The sequence below is a fragment of the Gracilinanus agilis genome, chromosome 4 (genome assembly GCF_016433145.1).
Source record: "Gracilinanus agilis isolate LMUSP501 chromosome 4, AgileGrace, whole genome shotgun sequence".
In the NCBI taxonomy this organism is placed as follows: Eukaryota; Metazoa; Chordata; class Mammalia; order Didelphimorphia; family Didelphidae; genus Gracilinanus; species Gracilinanus agilis.
In genome coordinates this window covers 370108695-370125118 of record NC_058133.1, presented here as the reverse complement: position 1 = coordinate 370125118, position 16424 = coordinate 370108695, and the positions used below count along the sequence as shown (strand labels likewise).

The 16424-nt window shown below is 38.6% G+C and overlaps 1 protein-coding gene across 1 annotated transcript in view; it reads right to left on the bottom strand.

The window, feature by feature from the left end:
- The window catches only part of DCBLD1 (discoidin, CUB and LCCL domain containing 1), a 113213-nt gene that overhangs the window by 47403 nt on the left and 49386 nt on the right, over window positions 1-16424 (bottom strand). The gene's annotated exons all lie outside the window — the stretch shown is intronic.

Here is a 16424-nt window from a genome sequence, read left to right as displayed (position 1 = left end):
ACTTATTGATTATATATTAGAACTAGAAGGGTCTTCAATCTGGCCCAATCCCTCATTTTGCAAGTGAAGAAATTAAGGCCAAAATACAGAGGAGGATAGGTAGTGCAGTATACCTAGAGTCCCTAATACTGGGACTAGAGTCAGGAAGATTTGAGTTCAAATCCAGTCTCAGACATATACTAGCTATGTGATTCTGAACAATCACTTTCTCTTACTTTCCTCAATTTTAAAATAAGGGTACAGGCACCAGGGGTTATTGTGAGGAACCAATGAAAGAATATTTGTGAAGTTATGTACCTTTCACTCGGTAGGTACTTCATTTCCTTCCGTTCTTCCTTCCCACCCTCTCTTCCTTCTTTCTTTCCCTTTTCTCCCTCCCTTCTTTTCACCATTATAGATCTAGGTAGAGAACTATTAGTATTTATTTTAGTTACATTAATTCAGTTTCTTAAACAATTCCATTTCAGAAAAAGAAATTGAACAAGCCATCAATAAACTCCCTAAAAAAATCCCCAGTGTCGGATTCACAAGTGAATTCCATCAAACATTTAAAGAACAATTAATCCCAATACTACACAAACTATTTGGCAAAATAGGCAAAGAGGAAATACTACCAAATTCTTTTTATGACACAAATATGGTGCTGATACCTAAGCCAGGAAAATCAAAAACAGAGAAAGAAAATTGTAGATCAATTTCCTTAATGAATATCGATGCAAATTTTTAAAACAAAATACTAGCAAGAGGACTACAGCATTATATCACAAAGATCACTCACTCTGACTAGGTGGGATTAATACCAGGAATGCAAGGCAATTTGGAAAGCTATTAGTGTAATTGACCACATCAATAACCAAACTAACAGAAATCACATGATTATCTCAATAGACCCAGAGAAAGTGTTTCACCAAATACAACACCTATTACTATTAAAAACACTAGAAAGTATGGGAATAAATGGGCCTTTCCTTAAAACTAGTTATCTACCTAAAACCATCAGCAAGTATCATCTGCAATGGGGATAACTTAGAAGTCTTCCCAGTAAGATCAGGGGTGAAGCAAGGATGCCTATTATCACCACTATTATTTAATATCATACTAGAAATATTAGTTTAGCAATAAGAGTAAAAAAAGAAATTGAAGGTAATAAGGAAACTAAACTATCACTCTCTACAGATGATATGATGGTATACTTGTAAAATTCTAGAGAATCAACTAAAAAACTAGCTGAAGCAATTAATACCTTAGCAAAGTTGCAGGATACAAAATAAACTCATAAATTATTAGCATTTCTATATATTGCTAACAAAGTCTAACAGCAAGAAATAGAAAGAGAAATTCCATTTAAAATAACTAGATAATACAAAATACTTTGGAATCTACTTGCTAAGACAAAGGAATTATATGAACATAATTACAAAACACTTTTTATACAAATAAAGTCAGATCTAAACTGGAAAAAATATTAGTTGCTCATGGGTAGGCTGAACTAATATAATAAAAATGACAATTCTACCTAAATTAATTTTTACTTTTTACTTATTTACTTATTCAGTGCCATCCCAATCCGCTACAAAAATGATTTTATAAAACTAGAAAAAAATAATAGACCATCTGGAAGAACAAAAGATCAACAATACCAAGGGAATTAGTGAAAAAAAATGTGAAGGAAAGTTGCCCAGTAGTACCAGATCTCAGACTATACTATAAAGTAATAATCATCAAATCAATCTGGTACCAGCTAAGAAATAGAATGGTAGATCAATGGAAGAGATTAGATATACAATATACTGTAGTAAAAGACTTTAGCAATCTAGTGTCTGATAAACCCAAAGAGCCCAGCTTTTGGAATAAGAACTCACTATTTGACAAAAACTGCCAGGAAAAATGGAAAATGACATGGCAGAAACTACATATAGCCCAATGTGTCACACTCTATAACTGTGTTGGCAAACCTATGGCAGATGTGCCAGAGCATCCATGCATGCCTGCAGACATTTCTCTCATCACCTGTCCCTCTGCCTAGTGTCCCAATGGGAGCACTTCCTCCCTCCCCTGTCTAGGGTAAGGCAGAGGACTCACATGTGGTATGAGGGTTGCAATTTGGGCACTCAGGCTCTAAAAGATTCACCATCACTGTCCTATACTAAGATAAGGTTAAGATGGATAGATGGTTCAGACATAAAGGGTAACATCATAAATAAATTAGGGAGATATAGAGTAGTTTTCCTGTCAGATCTTTGGAGAAGGGAAGAATTTATGACCAACAAAAGATAGACAACATTACAAGATGTAAAATTAATAATTTGGGTTATATTAAATTAAAAAGGTTCCATACAAACAAAACCAATGTAACCATGATTATAAAAGAAAAACAAACTGAGAAAAAAATTTTACAGTAAGTTTTGCTAATAAAGGTCTCATTTCTCAAATATATATAGAGACAGAGTCAAATTTATAAAAATACAAGTCGTTTCTGCCATACTCAAACTCTGGGAGCTGAGAGTCTCGCCTTGATTGACAGGTGAAGACAGTTGGAGACATCAGAATGTTCCCAGATGCCGTAAGGACAAGAGGAAAGGCAGTTGGCCAGAGGGGTATAAATACCCTGACAGCCTTCTGAGAGGGGCTTTTGGCTTTGCCTGAAACCCTTGACTTGAAGCATTAATCTGACCTTGGTCATTGATTGACCTGTGGATCTGACCGTGGATCCCCTGGTTCTCTCTGAATTCCCCTAGATATTTAGGCATCTAAACCATCACTAGATATTTAGGTATCCTGGGCCTGGGGAAGGGGGGATCCGGGAAGAGGGTAGGAGAAGAAGCAGAGGGAGGTAAGGGAGGTATTTCCTGACAGCTGTAGGACTGACACAACAACTGGCAGTAAGAAGCTGAGAGGGATCATCAATATCTGTATCAACCAAACAGATTGCTTTCTCTGGTTTGGCCGTGGCCAAGCTGAGCCAGAGGAGGTGAAGAACAAGAGCTCCAGCATTACTGAAAAGCCTACGGTCCTGAGGGATTAGTGTCATAGCTTTAATGACAGAGTCTCCTACCCCCAATCCATTCCTGTTTATTCCTTTCCCTGATTAACATCATAGATAAAGATGATTAAGTACCTTCCTTGAGTAGTTATTACATCACAACTCTTGGGAGGGAGCAACACAGTCAGATGAACATTATCCAAGGCAAATAGAGCCCAATACTAATAATCAATCCAACCCCAGGTGGGACCTGAAAGGGTTACCCATTCACTGACCTTTAGGGATCCTGCCTGGGCTCTGTTATCGAGAAGGGCAGTTATTATAACATCAAGCTGAGTGGCAGAGCTCGGGTGTCCCTGCACCAGCCATCAAGGGAATACAAAGCACAGATTCCCAGATTAATATACTACTATAATAACTAGTAATAAAGATACCTTCATATTTTTATAACATTTCCCAATTGTCAAATGATTCAAAGAATATGAACAAGTAATTTGCAGATGAAGAAATCAAAGGTATCAATAGTCATATGAAAAAATATTTTAAGTCACTCTTGATTAGAGAAATGCAAATTAAAACAACTCTAAGGTACTCTCAGATTGGCCAATGTGGCAGTAAAGGAAAGTGATAAATGTTAGAGGGGATGTGGCAGAATTGGAACACTAATTCATTCTTGGTGGAATTATGATCTGATCCAAACATTCTGGAGGGCAATTTGCAAATATGCCCAAAGGGCCATAAAACTGTGCATAACCTTTGATCCTGTAATATGGCTACTAGGCCAATATCCCAGAGATGAAAAAAAATCTGTGTGGGGGGAGGACCTACTTGTATAAAAATATTTATGGTAGCTCTTTCTGTGGTGTCTAAGAATTAGAAACTGAGGGGATGTCCCTTAACTAGGGAATGGCTGAACAAATCCTGGCATATAATGGTAACGGGATACTACTGTGCTATGACAAATGATGAACAGAATGACTTCAGAATAAGATGCAAAGACCTACAAGAACTGATGCTGAGTGAAATAAGCAGCAACTGTACACAGTAACAGCAATACTGAGGGGTGATCTATTGTGAAAGATCTAGCTCCTCCCTGCAATACAATGATCTGGGACAACTCTAAAAATATTATGACAAAGAATGCTATCCACTTCTAGAGAAAGAACTGTTAGAGTAGGAACGTGGATCAAAGCATACTATTTTTCACTTTAGTTTATTTGTATTTTTATTTTGGGGTTGTGGTTTTATATGAGTACCCTCTTATAACAATGACCAATCTGGATATACATTTTACATGATAATACATGTATAACCCAGATCAAATTGCTTACCATCTCCGTGAGTGGGGAGAGAAGGGAAGGAGGGAGACATTTTGAATTTATAATTTTGGAAAATATATGCTGAAAATGGTTACTACATGTAATTGGGAAAACAAAATATCTTTCAAAAACATTAATTTTATTTCATTAATTTCAACAAAGATGCCTTCTTTGGCAAAGCATTGTGCTACATTGTTGGGAATTAGAAATGAAAAAAAAATGTTAAAGTCTATGCTCTCATTGAGCAAACATTCTATTAAATAAGCTGGGTTTAGGTTACTGGTAAATAACTATAAGGAGATATCCTATAAGCATTTCAAGTCCGAGGCTTGGAAGAAAGGCAACCTCTGAAAGTTATATTTCTGGAGGTCATCTATATTTAAGAGTAGCTCTGAATTTGGAGAACCAGAATGACAGAGACTCTGAAGGACCTTCCAAAGATCAATCTTGGGATAACAGAAAAGAGTTGGGCTAAACTATTTGCAGGCATTTAGAAGAGTTGTTATTTTGAATTTCCAGTGGCCTTGAAGAAGGACTTGTCACCCAGGTTTGGGAGTCTTGGTCAGAAAAAGTAGAAAGACAAGAATGAAATGTTTGAAGGCAACATTAGATAAGGACACAGTGCAAAGGTGTACCAGAACTCAGAACAAGCCAAATTAGCTTGGGGGTTGGCAGTAAGAATGAAGTCTATTCAACAAGCTCCTTTCTTCCCCCTAAATCTCTCAAAGAGTACTTGGGAATATCATAAAGTCTAAATCTTCATCCTTTTCTTCAGAAATTCTCAAATTGGCACTGAAGAGAAACAGGTGACAGACTGCAAGACCCATCCCAGGTTTGGTTTGATTGTTTATTGTAATAAGGAACTTCTGGGACAAAATAGAGCACATCTTGGCTAAAGGAACTTGACTAAAGACTTTGGAATGTGCCCAGGTGGAATGAGCCAAGGCCAAAAGACAGTTGGAACCACCCCTATAAATACCCTGGGACAATAGCATACTTGGTCTCATTTTTGAGAATCTTGGGAGGAGGGTGGGTTGAAGGGAGGGTAGACCCTAGACCTGCATTCCAGCATTCATACCTGAGTGCCACAGAAAGTTTTTCTACCTGCTACTAATAGAGCTGAGAGAGAACAACACCACAGCTAATAAGAACACCATTAGCCTTCCTTATCCTTTGGCTTGTACCACGGCCGGGTCAAGCCAGGGATTGAGAGAGGGAGAAGAAAAGCTCCAGCCTATTATCAAACTCACTATCCATTTGATTTAGATCATCTTTATTCATTTAGATCAGTGGTTCCCAAACTTTTTTGGTCTACCGTCCCTTTTCCAGAAAAAAAATTACTTAGCGCCCCTGGAAATTAAATTTTTTAAAATTTTAATAGCAATTAATAGGAAAGATAAATGCACCCATGGCCATCACCACGCCCCTGGATCGCTGCAGCACCCACTAGGGGGCGGTGGCGCCCACTTTGGGAATCACTGATTTAGATTTAGCTTAGCATTCTCCAAACCTCTATCCTTATTTCCTTGTTCCTAAACCTTTTAGATAAGCAAATAAATCCTGAAATAGTTCAATCCAAAGAAGATTGGTGTTCCTTTCCTAATTGTTGAACATCTACAGCTAATTAGGGGAAAGGATTTATCAAATCACAGTCAGAACAGTGTCTGTCCACTGAGCACACCTACACCAGCCCAAACCAACCATAACCATCAAATCCAACCCCAAGCCAAGGGCTGAAGAAGTTGTTAAACACATATACAACTCCCGTTAGGTTCTTGGCTTGGGCGCTGTTGTAGAGGCAGAGGCTTGGCTAAGCTGAACTTCCTAAGTCCTGGGGTTACTAGCACATCCCTCACTAGCCCGGATCCATCCATCATCTATGGGTTGGGAGCCAGCTTGGCGGACTCAGCCAACAGAGCCTGTCAGGCCCAAGTGAGGCTTAGCAGCCTTCCTTATTACCAACCTGCCTCCTGCTTATGCACAACACTATCTGCCTTTCTGTATTATAGGACACTGCTAGGAAATTACATGGCCATTAGCAGCCCTTGTCTGAGTCCTCGTGTGTGAGACTGAAAGGAGAAACTCTCCCACGAGAGCAGAGTTCCCTGTTTTACTCTAGAACGAGAGCCGAGACAACAGCCTACAATTCTGGTAATTGTTTAGATTGAACCTGGAAAGAAAGGATGAATAAGGAGATAAAGGAGTGCCTGAGAGGGGCAGAGATGGGGGTTGGTGGGGAGCATCCCCCACTGCGGACGAGAGACGCTGACTCACACTCACATTCCCAGAAGAGCTGCAGAAGTATGAGATGAAGCTTGGGGAGTGAGTAAAATTGCTGAGACGGAGTGAAGAGAGAGAAGAGGAGATGGAGTCTCCTTGCTTAAAAAAGCAATAAATAATGTCAACGATGTCTCTTTTCAATCAATTTCTCAGCTAACAAAATGAGAGATGGAGCTTTTAAAACATCCTAATACCAACAATGCTGCATCAATAGCTACGTCAGTAAGTTGTCACCTTCACTTCCATTCAACAAACACTCACTTAATTTTTTAATGTACTGGGCTCCAAAGATCGTGGTGTGGGGAGATAAAAAAGATGGCGAAGACACAGGGGACTGCTTTCATGGAGTTTAAAACTTAGTAGGAGGGGATGAGAAAAATAAACCGATCACCAGGTGGGGTGGTAGCTTGAGCAAATGTTTAAAAAGAGTCTTTCTGGGTGGGGAAGAAATGTGTGCACAATATAATTTTTAGAATTTTTAAAAATTAAAAACCTTTATCTTCCATCTTAGAATCAATACTGTGTATTGGTTCCAAGGCAGAAGAAGAGTGGTAAGGGCTAGGCAATGGGGATTAAGTGATTTGCCAAGGATCACACAGTGTGTTGGTCCAGATTTGAACCCAGGACCTCCTGGCCTGGCTCTCAATCCACTGACATTGCTGCCCTCCTACAATATGCACTTTTAACTTTAATCTGCCATTATTAACACTTTCTCCATCACTTCAAGTCTAGCAAAAGATGTCAAACATGCTGGTAGCCCACAATACTCTGGTTAAATCAGATTAAAATATAACTGTGGGTAAGGATATAGCAGCTGGGTGGCTCAGGAGATAGAGCACCAGTTCTGGAGATGGGAGGTCCTGGGTTCAAATCTGACCTCAGACACTTCCTAACTATGTGACCGTGGGCAAGTCACTTAACTCCCCAACTGTCTAGGTCTTACCACTCTTGCCTTGAAACCAATACTTAATATTAATTCTAAGACAGAAGGTAAGGGTTTAAACACACACACACACACACATAGTAGAATCACGTTGAGGACATAGCTAATTAAAATATGCTATCAAGTTAAAACAAATCTAATCAACAACTAGATATGAAACAGGGCCAGAATGGATCTTAATTACATTTCCTTTATACTTATTAACTTCACATACTGAAGTAGAATTTGTTTAGTTTCAAGGCTCACCTATCCAAAGTTCTCTTTCTGTCATTTATGATTATTTTTTCTGAAAGCAGATAGAATTAAAATGCTTTCTTGATTTTCAGATTCATCTTTTAAGGGCTGAATCTCTCCAAATCTGTGCAATAAGATGTTTTAATTTTTCCCATCGTTTTAAGGTGTTATGAAGGAAAGTATATGGAAAAGACAGGAGGAAAAAAAAGAATGATCACATTTAGAATACACAGAATATGTACTCTTCATGACTACTGCCTAAGATTTATCATAAGCATGGTAGGAAGATGGTGAGTATTAGCCCTATTTTCATGCTGATGAATAGAAATAATCTTGGGTCTTGGGTCCAAATACTACCTTTGATACTAAGTGTGAGGCCACTGATAAGTCATTAAAACCTCCTAGACCTATGTTTCCTCCTAGGATGAGAGGGCGTTGGAGTATATATTGCCTAGATTTGGACCATATTCCTTCAAGTCCCTTCCATCACTAAATCTAAGATCCTAAATACAGTAACAAGGAGTTTAGGCATTGTTACATGAGTGAGCCAGTCAAGTCTTAAGCAGAAATCACAACTCAGATGACTGGGTCTATTTTTAATCCTAACTGAATTCTACAGAAACAGAAATGAAGGTCCAACCCATTTTTCTGCACACAAATTTCACATGATCTTTCATTTAAATGTGACAATACAAGTATAATCCTGCTTTAAACAAATGAACATTTTTCTTCCTTCACTAATCTTTGTGAGGCTAAAACAGTTTTCATCTACAATATTATCGGAACAACCACCATTTATCTCAACATTGTAGCTCTTTTACAATGTTCACAGCTGAGAAACCACGTTTAGCAATGGCTTAATTTGGTTTTCAGTGAGAATGCATCTGGGCAATTGGCTGGATTGTGTGAAATAAAGTAAACAAAATATTATGACACCTTATAGAGTTTGCTTGAACAGAAAACAGTGCTAATCAACTCGCTAAATTAAGAGGTGTGTGTGTGTGTTGTGTGTTTGAGTGTGTGTGTATGTGTGTGTAAATTGCTTGTATCATCTCCAAAAAAGAGGGTTCCACAAGGGACACAATCTTTTTTTTTTTTTAATAAAATTTGAAAATACATTTGACCCTTACCCTGCAGGAATCCAGCTCTCTCTCTATTATTACAAAAGTGTCACAACAACAATGAATGTAGAAGAAAGATCCTCTCCACCCACCCTTCTTTTAATTTCTCTCTGTCTGTCTGTCTGTCTGACAGGCACATATAGATGATGCATATTTATTTGAAAAAGTTAATCACAGTCATAGTGATAGCAGACTGTGGATAGGGTGGGTCTCTGCTACATTACCCCAGGGAAAATAGCTAAATCAGTGGCTGTCAACAGGCCTGACATTTTCAAAGAGCCTCCAACTTGTAATAAGAAATATTTAATGATAATGTACTCAGAGTTAGAAGGGGAAGTATGTGGGAGAAAACTGACAGGCCAAAAGAAGTAAAAACAAATTAATACACAGTCACAGAAAGACATTATTTGGGAGTTTTGAAGTTTATTATTATAATCTGGTTTTATCTTTTTCATACTCTGCACCTCCCATCCTTGAGCATTCTCGACTATGATTAAACTCTTTATTACGGTAAGTGTTTATTTTTTCAGAAGAAATACTTCCAAATAGTTTGCTGCCTAGGTAATTGGCATATATCCATCTCTCTCTCTCTCTCTCTCTCTCTCTCTCTCTCTCTCTCTCTCTCTCTCTCTCTCTCTTTTTCTTTCTCTCTTTCTCTCTCTCTCATATATATATACACACATATATATATATATATATAAATACACACACATACACATGCACATCTATATCTATAAATACACCATAGGAACCCAGCTCAAGTCCCACCTTGTGCCAGAGACCTTTCCTGGACCACCATCTGCCAATTCCTTTCCTATTGATATTTTCTTTCACCTACTTTGTCTATATCAGTGATTCCCAAAGTGGGCACCACCGCCCCCAGTGCATGCTGCAGTGATCCAGGGAGGCAGGGATGGCCACACTTTTTTTTATATTACATTCTATTCCGAGTTCAATAAATAGTTTCATAATTTCCAGGAGGCGCTAAGTAATATTTTTTCTGGAAAGGGGGTGGCAGGCCAAAAACGTTTGGGAACCATTGGTCTATATTGTATGAACCTAGTTTATAATTTTCCTTCCAGAGGAAACTAGGTGGTATAAGAAGACAAGCTCAAATTCAGCCTAGACACATACTATATATACACATACATACATACAGATATATGTAATGTAATGTAATGTTATTATTATTTGATTCTCTAGGATTCTCTAAGTATACCATCAAGTCATCCACAGAATGATAGTTTTTAGTTTTCTCACTGCCTACTTTAACTCCTTCAATTTATTTTTCTTCTCTTATTGCTAAAGCCAGCATTTATAATATAATATTAAATAATAGCGGTGATACTGGACAACCTTGATTCACCTTTGATCTTATTGGAAAGGTTTCTAACTTATCCCCATTGCAGATAATATTTACTGATAGATATCACTGATTATTTTAAAGAAAGGCCTTTTTATTTCTATGCTTTCTTAAACATTCATTAAAACTATTTATTTTATTTTAATCTAATATTCAATATTATATATAATTTAATGTAATTATTAATAAAAATTAAAATGTTCCTATATTTTAATAGGAATGGGTGCTTTCATGCTCTTATTAAGTTATACTTTATATTATATATAATAATTTAATACACTTATCAATAAAAATGAAAACATCCCTATGTTTTCATAGGAATGGGTGCTTTCATACTATTATTAAATTATACATTATATATAATAATTCAATATACTTATCAATAAAAATGAAAACCCCTATATTTTCATAGGAATGGGCGCTTTCATACTCTTATTAAGTTATACTTTATATTATATATAATGCTTTCATATAATTATTAATACAAATGAAAACATTCCTATGTTTTCATAGGAATAGGTGCTTTCATACTATTATTATTAAATTATACATTATATATATATAAAATCTATCTATATAAAATAGCTGTGACTTGCAGTCACCTGTTTTAAAAGGGATTTTGGTTCCGATAAGAGTTTGATCCAGATGGTCTCTGAGCCACCTTCTAGACCTGAGAATCTCTACGTCTGTGAGCCATCTGCTGGTACGAGCCATCTGCTGCTCCCGGAGACATCCGAGGGAAATGTCCGTGTGTGCGGAACTGATGCCAAGCAGGAAGACTCCGGGCATGTCTGCACCCTTCACAAGGCTAGACTTGTTGCATTTCTCCACTCACCACTTCAAGCCAGAATGACAGCTAGCCACCTAAGTCTTACTTTACAGGAGTGCATTCTTTTCAGCTTAGCCAACAACCGCTTCAGTCCTGTGGCTAATCGACAGTCAGAGAAGAGCAGCCAGTGCTCCGATGGCAGGCAGGGGAGGAGCTCTGGGTACTGGAAGGGGCAGCAGAGAATTCCACTTGGGTTATATTTCTAAGGGTCGTTGCATACCTCAAGTACAAGGTCTAGAAACCAGTGGAATAGCTACACAATGGCATGAGGCGGTGAACTTGTACATGAAGGGGAAAATAAGGTTCAAAACCCACCCTTTGTGTTTACTAGTCATTTGGGGATGGGCAAGTCATACTTTATTTGTGCCTCAGTTGGGAACAAAAGCACTGATAGAACCTATTTCACAGGGTTGTTCTAAGGATCAAATGAGGTGATATGGAAATGGACAAAGAAATGTGTATATATATTTATGTTTGTGTGTGTATCTATAAAGTGCTGTTTGCAAAGCACAATAAATATGTGTAAGGCTGTGCATATAGGTATGCAATGCTTGTAAATAATTTACAAATTATGGCCAAATTTTCCATGAAAAAAGTAAAGGAAATTTCTGATGCTACTCAAGGAACTGTAGGAATGACTGCAATCTAGTGGGGCATCTAGGTGGCACAGTGGATGGAGTGTCAGGTCTAGAATCACGAACTCATTTTCCTGAATTCAAATCTGGCCTCAGATACTTACTAGCTTTGTGACTCTGGACAAGTCACTTAACCCCGTTTGCCTCTGTTTCCTCATCTATAAAATGAGCTAGAGAAGGAAATGGCACACCCCAAATGGAGTAACAAAGAGTTGGACATGATTAAAAAACGATAAAACAAAACTGCAATCTAGAGGAAGTGAGCAAGCCCATTTCCTGACTGTATGTGAGAGGACAAATCCACTTTATACCAGAGAAGTTCAAAATCCTTAAATTATATTGGCATCTAAAAAAGAGCCTGAGGTCAGAGAGCAACATGAGAGATGTCCTCGATCCACCACTGGGACGTGGGCAGGGGGAACAGCTCCCACCACTAGATAAAAGTTAGGTGGAAGACAACGTGTAGGAATTCCTGAGCATCTTCCTCATGTCCTGTTGAGTGCATGTGATTCGGGGACAAGGCCCAGTGCTTAGCTTGATTCCCTTCAGGAAGTTTTTCCATGTCTTTTGGGAGCTTATGGCCACAACTTGGTTGGATAAAAGCTGTTCCAAGTCTTCATTAAACAGTGGTTAGGGTCAGGGAGGCGGCTCAGAGGTGAGATAGCCAGGTCTGGAGTTGGGAAGATCTGAATTCAAAATCTGAGCTCCTTCACTTCCCAGCTGTGTGATTGGGCAAAACACTGAACCCCAATGGCCTGGCCCTTGCCACTCTTTTGTCTTGGAACCAATACTGTGGATCAGTTCTAAGAGGGAAGTGCTTAGCACTGTGTCTGGCACACAGGAGGCATTTAATAAATGCTTGTTGGTTTAAAACCCCGTATCTGAGGTTGAATCCATCATCAGGAATGCCTCTCCTATCTTAGGGTCACAGAATCAGAACTGGACGGGACCTAAAAGCTTGGCTCCTCCAAACTCCCTGCTGTAAAGATAAGGTAGGATTCAGACTCAGGCTAACTAGTTCCAGCTCCACTGTGGCTTGGAAGATGTCTTCCACCAAAAAAAAAAAAAAAAAAAAAACCTCTCCCAGTCTGTCATAGAAAGAACACAGGGGTCCCTAGCCAGAGGATCTGAGTTCAAATGCTGCCTCTGTCACCTACTACTCAGGCAGATCAATCCACTCCTCGGGTATCGAGCTTTTCACATGTAAAATCCAAGCGCTGGACTGGATGGCCTGCGAGGACCCTTCTAGCTCAGGCTCTGGGACCCTGACGAGGTGGACGGAGTTGAACAAAATGAAGTTGTGGAGTCAACAGATGTTCACTCCGTCTCCAACTTCCTGCTCTGAGAGAGGATGCTCAAATCTACCCCTTCCCCGCCTCATTTTCCCCACATCCATCATCCCCGCTATCAGGACCAGGTGCCTGTGAGTCACCATCCGAGTCTGGGGAGCCCGAGCTGGAGTTTCCCTTTGGCAAGGCCACTGGGTCAAGAAGGCGGCTCTGGAGAAGAACGGCACAGGCAGAAGTGCGCATCCCTGTCCCTCAGAGAAACAGGCCCCCTCTCCAGCAGTCGGGCATCTGCTGTTTAAGGTGACAAGAAATTAAATGGAAATTTTGGGAGAGTTTTTTTTTAAAACCCTAACTTCTGTGTATTGGCTCATAGGTGGAAGAGTGTTGAGGGTGGGCAATGGGGGTCAAGTGAATTGCCCAGGGTCACTTGGGAGAGTTTTGCAGATGCTACAGAAGACATGCAAAGGCCAGCCAAGAACACAGAAAAAGTTGAGAAACGCATTTTTACTTAATATTGACCTACTAGTGTAGCCTATAACCAAATACTTAACCCACATTTTTCAATAAAGTAGTGTAACACCTCATAAGGGAAAAAAGAAAAAATTCAAACTTCTTCTCTGGTATAAAGAGAAGGCCAAAAAATTTGAAAACTTACAGGGAAAATTACAATGGGGAAGGGATACCTGTATTTCCTGCTTTTCCCATACCTATTGTTTAGTTTGCAAAGTAAATCTCAAGAATTCCTCCACTCTCAAGCCATAGTCTGGGGTTAAAATGTAAGAATGTAGGTGGGGTGAAAAAATGCATGGGAAATATTATTAACTGTCTTGGTTTCAAAGGTATGCAAATAATTTAACAGAACATGAACTGATTTGTAGCAATACAATTAGGATCCCAACATAAATTATTTTCTTTCTATCACTGTCCACCTTTTCTACTTGTTAACTTATAATGAAATGTTTTAAACTTTAAAGCATACTTCTATCTTTAATTTATAAAGGTCTCAAAACTTTTATGGACAAGACAGGTCAGCCAGCTCTTATGTATGTGCTATTTCAATTCCTGAAGTTTGTATCAGATTAAATAATGACCAATGTGATATTGGAAATTTGGGGTTCTTTGAACTGATTTTGAGGTCCCTGGTCTAAACTTCCTGTGGGCATTTAGGACTCTTTCAAAACTACATTTCCCATAATTCCTCTTGCGTAATACAGGTGGACAGGAAGTGTGATTACGTAGAGGGGGGGTATAAGACTTGGGACGTGATTGGGACATGCTCTCTTTCCTAGGAAGCAGCCAAGGGGAAGCATGGTGGGCATTTGAATTAGATCTTAGCAGGCACGTGGTTTTCTTAATTATCGATATGGATTATAATAAACCCTTAATATTTTACTATATACCCTTCTATATTAATTTTGCTTGTAACACCAACAAATTTAATGAGAAATTGGATTGTGATTTCCACTTCCGGACTATATAAGGTTATCAGCCTGCAGTCCATTGCCAAGAGAAAAAAGTATTATTCTCTACTCTCCTCCCCACTCCCTACATCTTCCAGCAAAGCCAGCCTCAGTTCTGGGTAGCTTTTCAGTACAACCAGAGAACAGAAATGGAGAAAAAATGGAGCATGTGTATCCTGCAAGGTTTTGTGTCTAGAAGTAAGAGTGGTAGACTCCACTGAGAAAGCCCTAAGACAGGGACCTAGGAAGCAGCATCAGGTATCAGCCAGCCTGGTACAATGCTTGGGCCAGAATATCTGAGCCCAGAGGCTCTAACATCCTGAATACTCTAGCCTGAGGCACTAGAGAGCACTCTTAAGATATGGTTCTCTGAACCTTAAAGATCCAGGAGGGCCCAACTCTGGCAAGTGGAGGTCTGGGCAAGAAGCCAGGGCAAAACCAAAAGGAGCCACCAACCCCACCCAAGAGTATAACAGGGAGCAAAGCCTGGCTCTGGCCCCAAGCCCAAATTCTGGAGCCAAAGCTGAAGAGATGAGTAAATCAAAGAAAATACCACCCAGAATTGCACATCTAATTCCGTAACAGCTGTGAGCAGAGACTTAAAGGAAAATAATGCATTCTCCACAAAGGTTACACACCACACACACACACACACACACACACACACACACACATTTGTGTGTGTGTCTATGTATAGGTATTGTATGTATGTGTGTGTGTATACCTTAGAACTATAAGGAACCTTAGGAATAATCTCGTCATTTTAGAAATCAGTTAACACTCCCAATGTTTAGAAGGGGCATATAGATACTTTTCTTTATACAACTAATATGTTCCTTAAAAGTAGCATATAGGTAAAAATAATTTTAAAATGCATCAGAGTTTTTCTATTTAAAGGGAATCTGCTTTTGATTCTGAAAATGTCAACTCTATTTAAAAAGACAAATATTTATTTGTAGTATAAATTCATTTTCTGGTTTCAAGGAGTTAGCAAGGTTTTTTTCCTGAAAATTTTGGATTTTTTTGACAGTTGTCACAAACTCACACAGCCAAGAAAAAAAATTGACCTATTGGCCATGTCTGATAAAGTATGTATCATTCTGCATCTACTTCTTTGCTCAAAGGCAGTACAAACTTCACCATCATCCATCTCTTGAAGTAATAATAGTGCTAATCAATTCTGAAGTTTTTCATTGTTGTTTTCTTTTACATTATTATGGTTTTTATGTAAACTGTTCTCTTGGTTCCGCTTATTATGGTCTCAGTTTATAGAAAACTACACTTACTATTTATCAGTTCATACAAATCTTCCTAAGTTTTTTTTAATCATCATAGTTATATTCCATTATATTCCTGTAGTGCAGTTTGTTCAACATTCCCCAATCATCAGGAACCCCCCTTTCTTTCTAATTTTTTGCTACTCCAGAAAGGCCAGTTAGAAGTCATTTTTTAACAGATGGGACTATTCCTTCCATCTTTGATTAAGGTCAGTACATTATAATGACATTTATTTCACAAGGATAAAAGGTATATTTTAGGTGCTATATAAGAGAAATTAAGTTTTAGTTGTGTTGAGACTATACAAAGTCCTTCTTTTCTTAACTTCACTTGCTAAATGGGTTTATTAAAACGTAACTCACAAGTGATGGCAATTTTTTTGGAGGGCGGGAGTAGTTAGTGTCTTTAAAAACATTAGGACTGTCTCATGAGAAAGGTTTTGGCAATCTCTAGTACGTTGATTGATGTTTCTGATGGACAGGGTTTAGAAATGTTCTATAACAACCTACATCATTTAAATACACTTTGGAGAACTTTGTGCTTAGCCCGAAGCACACAGTTGAATGGCTGAGGATGTCCTTTGTCTTTGACTCTTTTAACATGATAGAAACAGACTTTTCTGAAGCCAGAGTATAAAGGAGGCGTTTATGAAATCTTGGGCTGTATAGTATACATGTTGTTAGAAGCAGG